This window comes from Lutjanus erythropterus, chromosome 16 (genome assembly GCF_056507025.1).
Source record: "Lutjanus erythropterus isolate fLutEry1 chromosome 16, fLutEry1.hap2, whole genome shotgun sequence".
Classification (NCBI taxonomy): Eukaryota; Metazoa; Chordata; class Actinopteri; order Lutjaniformes; family Lutjanidae; genus Lutjanus; species Lutjanus erythropterus.
The window spans coordinates 1,277,645-1,291,327 of record NC_139332.1 but is presented as its reverse complement, the minus strand read 5'-3'; the positions used below and the strand labels follow the sequence as shown (position 1 = coordinate 1,291,327).

At 38.8% G+C, this 13,683-nt stretch overlaps 1 protein-coding gene across 5 annotated transcripts in view; it reads right to left on the bottom strand.

Annotated features, from left to right (window-relative positions):
* The window catches only part of epb41a (erythrocyte membrane protein band 4.1a), an 82,248-nt gene that overhangs the window by 19,713 nt on the left and 48,852 nt on the right, over positions 1-13,683 (bottom strand). The window lies entirely within an intron of this gene.

Here is a 13,683-nt window from a genome sequence, read left to right as displayed (position 1 = left end):
ATGCATCAGTCACAACAGTTACACTGCACACAGATCCTTAATACTGTCTGAGAGTTTTAGTCAACTGACTGACAATAGATGTTTGTTAACCTTCGTCACAGCTGTATAAAAGAAATGTCATGAAATCTTAAAATCATTTTATTTTTTTTTCATGCAACTTACTACAATCTACATTTCCGTAGGACAGCCACAGAAAATGCTAACTCCTAAGAAAATATGTACAACGCAAGCACTAAATAAAAAAATATTAGTAACGTCTCTTTCATCTTCCTGCAACTGTGATATGTGTATTATCATAGTTCATTTATAAGAACATAGACAAAATGTATCTTTGTCTGAAACAGAAATGCTACTTTGCTGATTTCTTGTGAGAAAATGTGAATTTTGAAATGGGTAATAGCACTTAATTCTCTACAAATAAAAAGTAGCCTCACTTGGCCTGGTATGACCAGTCGGTTATGGTGGGTAATGCTAGCTTGGCTTAGCTTAGCAAATGTGGATAGATAGTGTTGTGGCTGACGTTGTGATTTTCCTGATTTTTGACACCTCATTTATATTTTAAGACTGACCTTTCACTCAGTGCCTCTCCTGAATGGCAATCATTCAATTATGTCTCAGCAACCATAACTATGGCGGGTTCGACAGCCATTAGACTGGAAGATGGTATCAATTTTTGCCATTTGGTTGTTCACAACTGGAACATCCACCGTGTTTGAGCTGGTCCCAAATGCAACAATCTCTGTCTGTCTCTGTTTCTCATCCCCAAGGCCTTTAGAAGTGGTCAGTTCAAGTATAAACGAATCTCTTTAATGAATCACCATTCCCACTGGACAAATCAGTACCTTTCATCAGTGAAGCTCCCCTCATTGGTGATTGATGACAGTACAGTTTCTTCCGCATTTCTTCTGGTGAGTTTTTCATGTTTTTCTGTCAAATTTGAATGAATGTGTGTTTCCTGAAGAGTGAGGGCTTACACTGATTGCACGTCTGAACAGAAGACAGTCAGTATCAGTGATGAATATTGCAGTGGTATGAAGGGTGATGCATTCACTTACTGTTGTACATACTGAAGTGCCTCAGTGCCTACAAATTTTTAAACTGAACTAAACAAAGCGAAACCAGCAAAGTGAAATGTGATTTCCACCTCTAAAAGCATTTCCTCTTGTAAAAGTGAAATGTACTGTCTGAAAATACAAACAATATTGTAGAAATCAAACCTCTGCGTTGCTTGTCCAAATATGTTTTACATAGTAAGCATTTGAACAGGGTTATGTTGGAGCAAGACAGCAGTCTGAACTGGTCACACTGTAGTGTATTGCTAGAGCAACTAGCTACCCCAGCAGCAACACAACACAGCAGCAATGCTACTCCTTTGTTCCTGCGTCTTCTACTTGGCTCAGTAACTGGTGATACTGACTTTTTGCCTGAAACATTTAGCTTTAGCCTGAGGTTATTAGCATGCTACAGTATCATAAATGTAGATATGCATGTTTGGTAAAACAAAACAAAACAAAACAAAACAAAAAGCAGAAGACAGTTTTCAACCAAACGTTGTAAAGTTATATAGTTATATAGTATGTAAGTGTAAAATCTGTCAGTGACAGCTGTTATTTCAGGCAGCAAAGTTGATGGATTATGTTAAAAATCTGAAATTTTACTTACTTCCAATGTCATTAATAAATCTGCCCCCATTGTCACTGCAAAAAGTTTGACAGGTGTAGCAAGAGTTACTAAACTTGGGCAGAGCTTAGCAGGAGTGACCACAGTGGCGGCTGTTCAGCAAAGGTTACATCGACTCACTTTGAAAGAGTAAAATTTCTTCTTGACTCTGGTATTTTGGGCTGAACTGAGATACATGGAAGGTAGGAAAGGTTATTGCAAGTATAGAACAGACAGAAAAAATGACTTGAAGGTAGAGGGATAAAACAGCACTTCAATAACGCAGTCTCTAGATGGCTGAGGGCACCTTGCAGAATTAAATGTTCAGGGATCTCCCCATTTGCTTGTCTTCTAAATGAAGGCCAGCCACAGCATGGTGAGGGCCATGACCAGCAGCCCTGACAGAAACAAAGACATCTGGGAGGGCTTGAGCCTGGATGGGTTTAGCTCACATGGGTTAACCAAGCTCATCTGCTCATCCGGCACATTGATAGCCACCTTTAGAGTGTGACCATGAGCTTTTTCTTCCTCTTCCTCCTCCTCCTCATCAACATCATCAACCCAATCAACCTCACTGTCCTCCTCATCTTCTTCCAGCAGGCAGTCTTGTCTGTACAGCGGTGGTCCCCTTTGCGCTGGGGACAAACTATATGCTCTTACCTGGTGTCCAAACCGAGACTGCCTCCCTCGCTGTGCTCAGCAGCAGCAGATCAAGAGAGACAGATAACAATGAACAGACAAGTGGGATATGGTCAACTGACAGGAGAAGGAGGAAGAGGATAGAGGGATGAGGAAATGGAGGAAAGGGATGTTGGAGGGAAGGGAGAGTATTGAGCATGGAGGGGACATAGGTTTGCAAGACACCCCCTGCAGCTTTTAAATTCCATTGTTTGCAGTGTTGGCGGGGGAGCCTTTGAATTACCTAAGTAAGCTCCTACTCCAATTTTGACAATTTTAAGATGCAGGGTGGCTACTGTCATATGAAACTGGATAAATCTGCTCCATACTTAGGTGTGGTTACAGCAGACTGTACCTGCAGCGTATCTTTTTGGTTTTCTTAGCTACTAAAGTAGAAAAATTATGTTCAGGAATTAAAATGCACCTTGGAGAAGGTTCAGAAGGACATGACTTTGAGGAAAAGTCTCAATCATTAAATATTGTATTCCCAAATGTAATTACAAAGATCTGAGAACACATTGACATCATACAGCAAAGTCTGACAGAGCAAGAAACATGAGCAGTCAGATGATGAAACACATTATCTAAACACCTTTATTTGTAAGTCAAATGGAAATACAGTTAGGTTCAGGTTTATTTTTGTAGTCTACAAAACACTGCTGGAGTTTCACAGGAAAACAGCGTTGTAGAATCTCTAAAACAATGGAAGTTTAAAATGCCATACTGCTTGTCTGGTGTAATTTGAGTCTCCTAAAGGCCTAAAATGCTAAGTAAATTAAAAAAAAATATTATTTACACTATCGATCCTTCGCTTGGAGCCACATTCACATGCACATGCACACCATCTGAACTGGGTGTGTGTGGTGTGACAGCATGCAAAACAGCATGTTGTGGCTTTAGGAGACTTGGATTATGCCAAACAAGCTTTATGGAGGCATTTTATGTTTTTTTTCCAGTTGTTTTTTACATTTGAAAAATGGTCACCATTCACTTCCACTGTTTGAGCGATTCTGCTGATTCTGCTGCTCACTGTTTTCTTGTGAAACTCCAGCAGTGTATGGTGGACTAAAGAAATAAACCCAACCCTCAATCAGCATGAGGGTGAGTTATATAATGACTGAATTTTCATTTTTGGCCAAACTATGCCTTTATCCATTTGTGCCTCCTTTACATGCAAAAATAGATATGTCTGATGTGGCTATTACTGCCCTCATATCCCCATGTGGCCTTCACATAAGCACTACTTCCACTACAACAGTGTGTCCCAAATTGGGGGTGGGGGTGTTTTTAAAGAATTGGTGATTCTATCCTGCTGAATTTTATTTCACTAAAATTCAACTTCTGAATCTTTTTTTTATCAGCTCCATCCCCAAATATTGTTAATAATTGAGTGAAAATTTTGGGGTGGGGGGCTCAAATTTTTGTTGGCTTCTGAAAGAGGGGCAGGACAGAAAAAGTTTGGGAACCTCTGCAGTACAAGGTGTGGCTCAGAGTCAAAAGTGACCCCAAAGAAGATAACAACCAACTAAGCAGCGCCGGAGGAGGTTGTAAAAATGAACCTCTTTAGAAAGAGACAAGAAGCAGAGTTATAGACAGAGGTGATCTGTGTGGCCACATGTGACAGACAACATGTAAACATCTTTGTTGTGTCCTGTGGTCATGTCTTACTTGATCTTCTACATGATTATTGTTGTTACTGTCCCATGTCATTCGGACCTGTAAGCTTTCAGAAAACATGCATAAATACAGACAAACTGAACACAGGATACAGACAGGAAGCTCTGTATGTATCTATAGGCGTATCTAACTTTTACCATAAATGAGCCTTTTTTTGGAGCCCTAACCTGACATTAAAACTGAGAGCACAACTACCGCAAGTATAGCAGGTCAACCTCACAAGAAGCAACAAACAAAAGTGTGAGGGATGTTTACAATGTGGATGGTAATTGTGCACTTGGTGTTTGTTGTTTCTTCACAATAAGTTTGACTAACCTTGCAGTTTGTTTCCAACATTTATGATCATCTGACTGCTTGTACTTCTTGACTTATTAGACTTATCGAGATAGTTTGCCCAAAAATGAAAATTCAGTCAGTATGTACTCACCCTCATGCTGATTGAAAGTCAGGTTTAATTTTCTAATCCAAAACAGTTTCACAGGAAAACAGTGTTGCAGAATCTCCAAGTGAATGATGACCAGTTCACTTGCATGGCCACACCATCACGCCACACATACAACAGCGTGTATATGAACATGGCTCCGAGGATCTATAGTTAAGATTTAGGCTAAAAACATAATGTAAATGACATCTTTCAAGTCACCTTGGTGTGCTGGGGCTTTATGAGACACCAGACAAGCAGTATGGAGGCATTTTATGTTTTTTTGTTTCTTCCAGTTGTTTTTTTACGTTTGAAAACTGGTCACCATTCACTTCCATTGTTTGACTCTGCAATGCTGTTTTCCTGTGAAACTCCAGCAGTATTTTGTGGACTGAAAAATTAAACCTGATCTTCAATCCACATGGGGGTGAGTAGATAATAACTGCATTTTCATTTTTGGGTGAACTATCCCTTATAGTGATGTCACCCCATTCCTAGTTCTAACCAATGAACTTGTTGAATACAAAGTTATCATTGTTTCAGATCTCATCTGTCCTGATTTGCACAGTCTCTGCTCCTCTCTTCTTTCCTTGACTCTTTGGTACACTGATAAATGTGATGTAGAGGTGCGAGAGACATTGCCAAGAGAAATAATAACTATGTTAATAATTATTATGTTACTGTACCTGCTAGTTAGGAAGCCAGCTCTCAGTTATAGCTGGTTGTTATGTATGAATTGTGGTTCAGTAGCTGACAGGTAAGCTAGTTAGCTATGTTATTAATATAATGACAACATCCTTTTTGGCATAAGGATGCACTTTCTATGAACATGTTGGAATGCATGCAACAGCCACAAGGCACTGGAATGTACAGGCAATGCAGATTAAAGCAAAGCTGCGGTGGCTGCAGGTCGTTCCATATGAAACTAACAAACTGTTGTATAGAGACAGACTGTGTGATAACAGCCTTACTATGGGATACAAACATTGTACATTTTTGCCCCATGGGTCCACCCCACTGTTTGTGTAGTGTAAATTGATGCAAGTGACTATTTACTAAGGCTCTCCCAAAAAGTGATCGTTCAATCATAAATAAGCAACTGAAGAGACTACAGGGTGTATTATTGTCCTTCCAAAACCAAAACTAAATTGCAGTGTTTATTTTGTCTCTGTCTGTTCTGAGGAAAGTTAGATACAGTATTAATCAGTCCAGGAAGTTGTGATGTTGCAATCACAACAATTCACACAATTTCGACCAATCCCTGTGAATTTTGTGCGACCTTGCAAATTTGTCCAAAATCTGCAACTTTTCCGCAAATTTAACCAATCATTGTTGCTTCTTGCAAGTCCTCCACGCAAACATCATACCTGTGTCTCAATGAACAACTCAATGTTCTGTTTTATTGTATTTTATTTTTTACTAAGAACAGAACATTTCTCTTTGTTATCAATGCATTGTGCACTTTTATTTTCTAATTTTATGTTCTTCTGCAAATAATTAAACACACATTTCGGTGATAATGTGTATTCTCTTTTATGTAATACAATACTTGGGCTGTCTAGATTTGCACTGGGGTAACAGTGCAACAATGTTGCTCCTTTTATTTCCATGCCTGCTACATAGACTATCAGCAGGGGAAGATGTTGACTTTTTGCCTGAGATTTGCTTTAGTCTCAATTTTTGTTGCACGATCACACTATTTTGTAGATTTTGGAGGTCCCTGTGGACAAAAATGATTGTGCTTCCACCATAATAACAGCAAAATATAAGCAGTGGTGGAAAAAGTACTGAAAATCTGTACTCAAATAGAAGTACTGTTACACTGCTAAAATATTACTTCATTACAAGTAAAAGTACTGGTTAAAGTAAGTCAAAGTATAAAGTATTCATCTAAAAACTTCATCAGAGAATTAGTTACTTTTAAATATTGATGTTTAATACACTGTCAATGGGGGGTTTCAGTTTCTCTTCAGTGCTCATAGTCACCTCTTCAAACTAGGGTTGTAAATTTTGTGCATTTTCCTTTAACTGAATATAACGTAAAAAAAATAAATAAAATGATCTAAATACTAATCTCCTCCTGCTTCTTGCTAATGTACTACTCACTATTATTTGTGTGGGAAATGGAAACACAAGCTCACTTCAACTGATTTCACAGAGAAACTGACCTTTTGGAAAACAGAATTTTTTTCCAGTCTTCTCGTGGACAGTCTTGTTAGTTTATGTGGGTCATCAGGGAGTCATCAGTATGAAACTGAGACATGAAATCTATGGTCACCAGCTAAAACTGAGAAGCCTTCTTTGGTCTACCTCTGTGGGAAATCAAGGACCAGTTTCCTCAAGAATTTGCACAAAGGATCAAAAATGTGCTACTGTTATCATTGTAAAGTGTGTACCCGTAGAACCAGGATGGAAAGCTTGACAGGCATCACAACAGTAGGGGTGTGGAGCTTAGTGAAGGGTGAATGACTCCTGTTATTTGTAACAATTTGTATCTGCTGTAAGTAAGCAACAATACCTCAGCCAAAGAAGGAGGAGGACTTTTAATTGATTTATTGTTGGCAACATGGCCTAAATCCCAGGATAACAAATATTCATTAAGCATTTAAACCCAATCTTAAATCAAGGTATAATCACAAGCTTGAGTAACTCTGACAGCAAACAGCCACTGAATGATCGTGTAGTTTGTAAAAAGATGACAAGCGTGGACAGTGAGGTGGTCTAACAAGGCTGTGCTTTTGACAGAGCAGCAGTATGAGGGGAAGGAAGGAGGGGAAGGGCAGTGTACTGAGGATTAATACATCCCTGCTTCATGCTGAGAATAGGAAAGGTATTCTCTGGTAGCTAAAATGCTTACTAGTGCAACCTATTCTGAAGTGCAAAGCCTCCTTAATGCCAACGGAGGAAGAAACACCAGAAAAACTGCCTGGTATGGGCTGGCAAAACCATAATATGTCATATCTGCACTGCTTTTTAATGTACCAACAGTCTGTCACTTCTCTTGGCTTCTCAGATGACATGATCTGTGGAGAAGCTTGCCATAAAACACTTTTTTAAGGTAATTCTGGGGGGTGTAGTATTGCATACAAGGCAGGATATGTGTTTAGGCTGCAAGAATCCAACAGCTCAGGAGAATCTGCACATTTTTAACTAGCGGACGGTGATGCAATGGAGACTATTTCTATTTTTTCATCTCGTGTCATCAAAATTTCTGGCATTGAGCAAAAATATGAAACTAAAATTATGCCATAGGCTTCCAACATAAAATGCTGAGTAGATTTTGAGTTAAAAAAAAAAAAAAAAGAAAGATGTGATTACTGTGCTGGATCTCATGTCTGAGATAGAAACTGTGTCTTCAAGTTGTGGCTACAGGTGAGCCGAGAGCCAGAGGGAAACACTGGGAGGTCAGAGGCCTGAGATCCTCTCTGACCTCCAGTGTCATTGTCTGAACACGTAGGAAATGATGGTGGAGGTGGCGGGGAACTGACTGGGGAAGCAATCCTAGACTTCAAAGGAGAGTGGGCAGGAGATGATGACTGAGGTGGCAGAGACACAAGATAGAGAAAAACACATAAAGACATCCAGGAGGAGGAGGGAAAGATATAGGGAAGAGGATTGGAGGGTGACACAGATGAAGAGGAGGGGGGGAGGAGGGTCAGTCCTCTGGCTACTAACGGTTGGTTTTTAGTTTGTTTTCCTGTGTTCTTTTGTTCTTCAGACTTTCCCAGGTCATATCAGGCTCAAGAGTCATGCAAATACATCATCAGTATTTACCCAGCCATGCGACTGATTCAAGCAGGATGACACGTTTTGCAGCAGCCATTCATAGAGCAAAGGCAGTGGTAAGGGGGCAGGGTTATGCTTAAGGGGAATGGGATCCAGGCTTCAAACCAAATAGTTTGTCAGATCATTGAACAGCACTGATACTTCCTCCTCCTCCACCTTTCCCACATCGTTTCCTGAGGGGCTGCCAACAATTTTCTAAGTTTTCCAAAATTGACATCATGCCGACTTGTGAAGTGATTGGATAGGTGTGTTTAGGTGCAAAATTGTGCAGGATCTAAACCTCTTGTAAGCTCTTCTTTCATTTTTTTTACACAACCTCACCCCCTGTCACCTTTGATGTGGAGCAGCTGAGTACAATACCATGAATATCTCTGAGAAAACACTGTGCACTCGTCTTCATCTGTACAAATTATCACATCCTCATTATAATCAAAGCTTTACATCTTCCACTAGACTTGTCACCAGAATTTTTAACCTCAATACAATACTACTATAAAAATAAAATTCAATACCTTTTATGATACCACAGCAAAAAGAAAGAAAGAATGATTTTTTTTCTTCTTTTTTCTTTTTCAACCAGCAAAATAAAGTTCAGTCCAGTTTGGACTGGCCTGTTGTGTCTGAGCTGGACTAACTTCATTTTATCTTCTCTTACTTTGTATCATCTGCTTTTAACACTGACCTTTTTGCACATAAGGAATACTTAAATATACATACAATATTACAATATTCTGTATCTGGTGCTATATCTATCTATCTATCTATCTATCTATCTATCTATCTATCTATCTATCTATCTATCTATCTATCTATCTATCTATGTATATGTGTGTGTGTGTGTGTGTCTGTATATACATATATGTATATTAGTGCTGTCAATCGAAATATTTAATCGCAAATTAATCGCACATGTCCATTAAGTCCATCAGGCACTGATGAGCATACTCACCTGCTCAATTTAACATTAAGGCCAAAATGGATTAAAAACTTCAATAGAAAAGTCAATTGAAGCTTCTATGGTGCACTGCAGGCTTTAGATTCAAAATTCAAACACCACAGAACCAGCAGTAATTTAGGAAAAGGTTACCATTTATATGCAATTATTTATTTCTTTAGTATTATTATTGTTAATGATAGTTTATTTCTTTAATAAAATATTGCCCTCATTGCCCATTGAGGAGAAAAATCCAGCTTATTCAGCTCAGTCTTTATAATGATGAAATGGTGCATAATATTCATGTTTTTTATTAAGGCAGCAGGATCATTTACATCAGTGAATGTTTTAGACAGCAGACAGCAAACTGCACACCGACACGCACCAAGGAGATGAAGAGGAGAGACAATGTCTGGACACAGTTTTGTCCTTTGCAGCGACAGATATTTTAATCTGTAGAGTTTAAACCACAGAACTGTACAGTAACATCAGGATTCATGATCAATAAAGTTTTTATATCAGCTGGTACTTCGCTCACTCTCCTCCCTCCATCCTCTCTGCAGCTCTTGCAGATCTTACTCCTCCTATACTTCTATTTCTTTGCACTGAGCCAGTTGCCTTAACAGACGCCGATTCATTTCCAGCTGCTGATTCAAACTACTGGTCAGGCCAATATAACAGACTGTGCGTTAATCGCGTGTTAAAAAAATTAGTGCCGTTATTAATTCATTGACAGCCCTAATGTGTGTGTGTGTGTGTATATACACGCATATATATACACACACACATGTATTGTGATATTATCTTATACATATATGACATTATGTGTGTGTGTATACCTTGTGCATCCAGTGTACTTGTTATATATATTTTATTAGTAAAGCTTGCTCTCTCTCGCTCTCTCTCGCTCTCCGTCTCCCTCACTGAACAGTGTCTGGTTTTACTGCATACCAAATTCCAGGTAGGACAACAAAGACTGAACTGAAATGAGGTCTTGAATAAGTTTTTAGTATCAAAAGTACCAAATCTATAAAAAATCAATTAAATATTAGTATTGTATTGTTTTTAAACACATAGTATTGAAAAGGTATCAACACTTTCACTGTTCAAGTCTTGCCTTTAGACATGTTTTGGCAACACTTCACACAAACTACTGGTTTGAAGCATACTGAAGCCTTGAGGTTGCAGCTGAGCATAGTCTGGTGAAGTTGGAGAGCTGCTTGTTCACAGCAGGCCATGGCCAGAGCCTACAGGTGCCATTCTTTATATTGACAGTGTTGACGTACTGCAGCGTGCGCCACAAAGCACCAGACTAGAGTACCTTTACCTCAGACACGCCACCAACTACTGTGTATGCAGGTACAACTGTGGACATCCTGCCCTGCACACACACGCCATCTTCACATCAGCACATATGACAACAACCCTGATGTGTCTCCCCCTGCTGTGACTGCACTTACAGTCATGCTTAAGCAGTGGAATGAAATGAAGAAAGCCAACAGCACCACCAAGTGGAGGAGTGGTGTAGATTTCTATATGATACATGACATTGTGGCCATACCTTCCATGAAAAACAACTACATATTTATGTTTAATATCACACATATTATGTGTCTTACCCATAATATTCCTTCATACAAGCCTGTTCATATTAATATTTAAAATAAAGGCAATATAAAGTATGACTGACTGACTAATAACTAACCATACAAAGCAAGTGACTGTCCCCTGCTCCCCATGCTGTCAGGGGCCCTTAAGGTCTTTCAGGTGATTAGTAATTTTATTTATTATATATGTGTCTATAGTGGAGCACGTGTGTGGGCAGACTAGTCCCGGTGGATGGCCCCGCCCCCCAATAAAGAGCCTAAAGTTTTCCTTGCCACTGTGGTCTCAGTGCTTGGTTGGAACTATTGGGTTTATAAAGAGTACAGTCTACTCCTGTTCCATCAAGGCTGATAAATAAGTCTGAGTTTAAATGAAAAAGCCTGGCTTGAATTAACTTTCACTCAAGGCTCAAACCGTCCCACTAAGATGATTTATCCTGGTGTAGTCAACGCTAACTCAAGCCAGGCTAAAACAAGCTGCATTGTGAGTGTGCACGGAGAACAGAAACAGCCCAGAACAGATGACTGTCAAAAAGAGGATAAGATGTCACAAAAAGAAGAGAAAAGGAGGGTTATTGTCTTGTCTTGAAACAAACCCTGCAGATTAAATCACCCCTGGTCTAATACTGACCTGAATTGAATTGAACTGGCCTCTTTCACAGCAGAAATTTGGACTGGTCATGGTAGGAAAAGTATGTGTTACTAATAAAATGAACAGCTCTGTTGCATTCAAACTCCAGTACATAAGGAGCTAAATGGAAGTCAGCCATTAAGGGCTGCCCATACCAAGAACTAAAACCATAAAAATACTTTTAAAAATTGTTCTAACTTAAGTGGGAGCATCTGGACTGCAGCTTCAAAGCTGTAGTGTGGAATCTAAGGGCCATCCACACCAACTACAACTATGACTGTAAAAATATAGTTGTAATATCATTGTATTACAAGTGGATCAAGAGACCACACCACAACTTTAAAGCTGCAGTCTGGACACCACTGTCCAAGGATTTTAAAACTTTATTTTTTTATAGTTATAGTTTTTGGTGTGAACAGCCCATTACACCTGTACTTCTTGCTGTGACATGAAGAAGTGTTTTGTAAAGTCTTCTGAAGCTAATTTCTGACTTTTGGGCCATTTAAATAAAATTGAGTTGACTTGTTGAGGGGCTTTCATCAAATTATCACAAAGTATGTACTGACTTAGGAAGGAAATTGTTGTGTTGCGATTGCAACAACTCACAAATTCAACCAATCTCTTCGAATTCTGCATGACTTTGCAATTGTGTCCAAACTCGGCAACCTTTCTGCAAATTGAACCAATCACCGTTGGTCCCAATGAGTTCTACCAATAACAGCACTCCTCTGTGCAAACATCATACATGTACGTCTCAATGACCCAACTCAAACTTTTATTCACTATTTTTTTATTTTTTCACAGGTACATCATTATTGGCATTTATCAAAGCTCCGTCCACTTTTATTTTAGAATTTTGTACTTGATGTTTTAACTGAGTTTGAGCTCTAAAAAGATTTTGCCTTTTTGTAGAATATGCTCCAGGTGCACTTCATTTGCAAATAAAGCAGATTTTGTTCAAGCTTTTATAATCATGAGCCTTTTTGGTGAGGTTAATTCAAACTTTTTTATTTTGTGACCAATTTTTTTTATTGGTTTTATCCGCCATTCTGCATGGTGGCACTAACATACAATTACAGAAATTGTATAAAATTAAGTATAGAAGACAAAGACAAAAAAGGGGGGACAATGAGCTATCCCCTTGCCCAGTCCTCCCCCACCCTGTACACCCCTCTCCCCATTTTGCAGGTATAAAAACAAAATACTTGTTTGCAATCACTGTTCATATAATCATATTCACATTGATATGGTATCTATTAGCTGTAAACTATGCTCAGCATGTACCCCTTCAAATTCATCCATCAACATATTAATTTATGCATTTATCTAGAATAATGAGTCATCAATTATATCATCTGTTTATAGTTCTTTTGATGGCCTCTGATGTTTCTGCTTTAGCACTGTTTATGGATGAAATTGACATTTCTAAGGTTACTTAGAACTTTTAATGAGTTACACAAAAAATGCAGCTTTCTTTTGTAATTTTCACTTGCTCCAGCAATTGAACTACAGAAAAATGCATAAAATCATTGCAACATGCATTGCAATGTTTTAGAAAAGTTCATTTCGGACACATTTAATCTAGAAACAGGGTTCCCACCAGCCTCCATTTGAGCCTGCTTCTCCTGTATTATGAAGGTTTACACTACAAAAGCTTCTTTCTAGTACTTAGCTCCAAATCTAGCTCTTGTTCCAACAGTTTCAAAACCTTCATCATTCCAAGTTGCTTTGGGCAAAAGCATCTCTTATATGATTGTATTGCAATGAGTCACAGAGCTCAGCATCCATTTTTTTTTTAGGTAACCTGAGGGTATGAAAAACCTGGAGGGCATTTTAACAACATTGCTTTAAAGCCTCTGAATTCAAATTGTTATGGATGGTTATGTTATCTGAAACATAAGTGCCTAACTGTAAGCACACACTAATACAGGGTGGAAAATATATTAATTTTATCACCTTATGACCCTCAGAGCATTCTCTATAAACTGGCACTAGCTCCTACCATGTCCATGGCCTTCAGGTCTGATTTCATCACTATCACGGTCAAAGTGGTTTTAGGTGCTAGAAGCTAGCTGAATCTACCATGAGCTGGGAGTGAATAGCCTGCTAGTTAGCTTGTATACAATTTTGAAAGAGTTTGTTCAGGTTTACTGAGCTTTACTCAAGCTACAACTCAGTCGACAGTGACATAGGAAAAGTGCTGCTTAAAGGAACAGCCTGCATTTTAAAAATGCTCTTATTTCACAGAGTCAGATGAAAAGAATGGCATCAGTTTCATCTCTGTGTGTCCAGC